This window comes from Lathyrus oleraceus, chromosome 6 (assembly GCF_024323335.1).
Source record: "Lathyrus oleraceus cultivar Zhongwan6 chromosome 6, CAAS_Psat_ZW6_1.0, whole genome shotgun sequence".
Lineage (NCBI taxonomy): Eukaryota > Viridiplantae > Streptophyta > Magnoliopsida > Fabales > Fabaceae > Lathyrus > Lathyrus oleraceus.
In genome coordinates, this window is record NC_066584.1 from 510,329,282 (window position 1) to 510,333,942 (window position 4,661).

Below are 4,661 nucleotides of genomic sequence, written 5' to 3' on the forward strand. Positions count from 1 at the left end.
CCTAAGGCATGGTATTTGGTTTGTAACTTGTTTAATCATCTTTCCATTTCCCATTTGTATTGTATGGTTGATGGTATCATCCCCCCATTGTGGGTTATATGTACCCCTCTCCCATGAAAGTGTAATAGTCTAGATTTATATTTCTTTTATCGCTTTCATTGCATGCTAATTAAAAATATAAAATCAAACGATAAACAAATATTTTCAAAAGACAAAAAGCACACTTGATCCAATGTCAAGTGTTTCCCAAATTAAATCAAACCAATTGCAACGCGAGTGCTTGATCCAATGTCAAGTATCTATTTTTCCACTCTATATCCCATCTTTATCCCATTATCATGCAATTCATTCTATTCCTATCCAGGGTCGGCCCAAAATATTTCGAGACCCTGATCTAATCTTTCATGTTGAACTCTAATAAAAAAATATTTAAAAAAAAAAATAAAATTTTATTTAAATTATAAAGAATATTAAAAAATATAATAAAAATGATTATAAAAATATAATATTTTAGTCTTGAACAAGATTATGGTAAAATCAAACTCAGGTCATGACCATCAAAAAACATTGATACACTTCCATCAGGCCAATACATAAACATCTTACATATATTTAATAAACAACCTATATAATAAATATTTAATGTATTTTTAATATTTGAGGCCCCCAAATTTTTGAGGCCCTGTGCGGTGGCACACCTCGCACACCCACAGGGCCGACCCTGTTCCTATCTCATTCTATCCTTGATCCATTCCTATTCATCAAACCATTTTTCCTAATAAAACTTGGATGAAAAGTGGGGTGTACGTACTTGTTCACAACAGTCAAATACTTGGGTTGTCGGTCGTACCTAGCTTGAGGGCCCGATACCTGACTTCCGTTTAAAACACTTAATAAGTAAACATGAGTCCAAATCATTATTCTAAGAGGGAAAGAGTGGTTAGGATGAAGATATCCTCTCAACTCACGAGTACTCTGATTGTTGGTCATACTTAGTCGATGGTTAACCACTTGGCTTCTTGTAAGTACTAATGGTTAAACCCACAAAAACAAATTTCATAATCATAATCAAATCAAAGAGATTCTTCTGCCTTAGGGCATTTGGCTCTTAAGAACCTTTTTCTCATACCGGCAATATCACTTCCCAATTTCTTAACAGTGTTGCATTATCCTTCTTGGAACTAAATACAATAATCCCTTTGGGATCCCACGTACCCTTTATTTCTTGTTTGTCTTATAAGTCTCATTTGCATAGGCAAACATCCTTTTTATCTTTCTTTTTTCCAGCCATAGTAAGTTGAACTACGAAAGCTCTGACTTTCTCATTGCACGGTGAGAATACGTAGGTACGAGGATTCAGATTCTCCGCGAGATACCCTATTTATTAATCATATCTTATTCATCATTATCCATTCATCAATCAATACCATCTTTTTGAGATCAATATCATATTCCTTGGATTCCATGCATATCCTTTTAGGACGATATATGTAACACCCTTATATACCCCAAACTATAATATGATATTTTAATTAGAAAACATAACCATAAGGGTGTCACACACATAAAACACATAACCTGCTCTGGAACATGGGTTACCACAGAAATAAATTCAAATGCATATATGTATACCTGGGATGTTACACGACATCCAACACATCTGATTTGAACTTGGGATGTTACACGACATCCAACACATATGATTTGGGTCAAGTACTTGTATAATAAGACATTCAGTACCTGTCCTCGCATGCTCACCCAAGAATTTACGGTATCATCGCAGCGGAATCACTAATAAACATACAACAATAATATTGTAACTTAAGACATTAAGTCTCATGAATTTCAACTTAATAGCATAATCAAAAGAGTCTAAAAATAAAATCAAAATAACTTGTAATCTCCAAAACACAAAAAGTTTGTAACATCGACAATAATGATACAAAATTCAAATCAAGCGTTTATCCCAACCCGATGTTACATGATCAGAGCAAGGAACCACTAAATAAAATAGATAACTATGTAGGTCACTTCAAGAGTTATCCTTCCACTTACTTTAGTCAAAGTTACTTCTGAATATCTGCATGATGTCCATGTAAGGACAACATTCAAACAGAAAAAGGGTTAGAATACACTTCAATAATTAGCCGTGGAAAAACAAGGATTAACTAACAATATCACACACTAATTACAACAATCATCAACATATCAAGTATTCTCATCCACACGTCATAACACAAGAATAATAATCACCAAATGCAACACAATGCATATGTACTTGACAACTGACTCAACATGCATGTGCTACCAAATTATGAACACTCGGGTTCACTTCACTCCATGATCCCCACCATAGGATCGATTCCCTCTTGGAACCGGAGCACACAAAAATCACTACCATCACCATAGGCAGCGCTTCACTAATTCCTCAATAGAACTAGCTACTCGCACTCGATCCCCACCATAGGATCAAGGCTCACCAAAATTGGACTGAAGTCCGTACACCATGACGTATGAATTTCAACAGCATACAATATCACAAATTATCACCAAAATAATCACCCAAACTTATCACCAAATCATCCAAAATTATAACTCGACAGAGTTCCCAAGAAACTCTAAAACAACTCTAAAATGGTCAACATGTTAGACGAACAACTATTGCACATAAAGATAACTCTTATGGACTCAATCATCAAGTCTAACAAAATTGAAAATAAATTTAGTTGGTCAAATAATCAAATTGTTTATCTCTAACTCAGAATTCCAAAAAAAAATAAAATAATATTAATAATATTAACTATTATTATTATTATTAAGTAACTAAAATATTATATACCTGTGTCTATTTAACTAGATAGCAACTTATGTTTTCCTTTATAAATTCATTGTACTGTACTCAAAACGAAACGTTACACGTTACTGTATTCTTATTATTAAGTTCATGGAAATATAAAGCCACGAAAATACCTTTCATATATATACTTATGTCCATATAACCGAACGTAATTTGAAATATCATTCATATATTAACCATCCTTATTTATTGATATATTATAAGAATATTACACTATAAACAAAGTGAAACACATTACAATATCCATAACAATGAAGATTAGTATCGACGTGTATATCTAATAGTATCGCACACTATAGTAGAAATATATATATAATATGTAAATGAATCAACATATATTATTATTTAATTTCAATTTCAGCAATCCAATTTTGACAAGAAATAATCCTAATTGGAGGTTAAGGAAATCTCTCTACCCCATCATGATTTACCCCCACAATCACACAATAATTAATTTAAAACATCAATTAATCAAATAAAAATCTAAATAATTTAAATTAATTAATTAATTGAATTCGGGGTCTTACAATATAGCGGCATTCTACCTGATGAACCAAGAGATGTTTGGCTACGAAACTAAACACTTCATTCCTTCTTTTTTGGCTAAGACACATGTTTACTCTTTGGTTCAGACTTTATTCCTTCATGGATCCAAGATACCTTTCTTATTTGATTTCAAATTTTTTATCCCATACATTGATATATTGTTCCTTGTACCCAACAACACTTCCTTGTGGGCCCCGTACATACCATTTTAAGACAATATAACGACAGTTCACCTTGTAAACCAAGAGATGTTTGTGCTACGAAACCAAACACTTTATTCCTTCTTTTTTTTGCTAATACGCCTGTTTACTCTTAGGTTCAAAGTCCATTTACCTTTATTGGTTCCCATACCACCATTCTGTTGGTACAAGCTATATTTGTCATCACTTTCAATCTCCCTCCTTTATTCTAGTGGTTCCACGAACTACGAATGCTCTAACTTTCTCATTACATAGTGAGAATACGTAGGCACGAGGATTCGAACCTTTGGCGAGCAAAATCCTAATTATTATTCTACCTTAGGGCACCATTCATATCTTTCATGAATCATCATCTAGCTTCAACCATAAACCATTCACCTCAGTGACATACTGTTTCTTTGAGACCAAATATCAGTTTTCTTTGGAATTCCATACATACCCTTTTAGGACGATATAGCGGCAGTCCGCATTTGTACCTAAAGTTGTTTTTCTCGTACACAAATATTTTATTCCTTCTTTTTTGACCAATAAGCATGTTTCCCTCTATGGTACAAATTCCATTTCCTCTATGGATTCCAATACACCTTACCTTTGGTTCCGAACTGTACCTCTCAGTCACTTTTACCAAAACCCTCTTTTCTTTGACTTTGGTGATGTTTCTCTATCACTCCATTCATATCCATGATTCATGATTCACTACATTCATTCAAAACCTTATACCTTCATTCACTCCATGTGATACACTGTCATCTCTGAGCCAAATACACTATCTGTTTGAGCTCCATCTTGTGTCTTCTTGTGAACCAAGAATTGTTTGGCTACGACACTAAACACTTAGTTCTCTTTATTTTCGGTTATACCATATATAGTGGCACACGCTTCCGGCTACCCACATTTTTGTCAACGCACGTTTTACTCTTGGGTTCAGATTTCATCCCTTGTTGGAGTTCAAATCATATAATCCTTTGGTTCAGACCATACCTTTATCACAACTTCTTTTCACCTCCCATAACTAGTATTATAAACTATGGAGCTCCAAATTCCTTATTGCACTATAA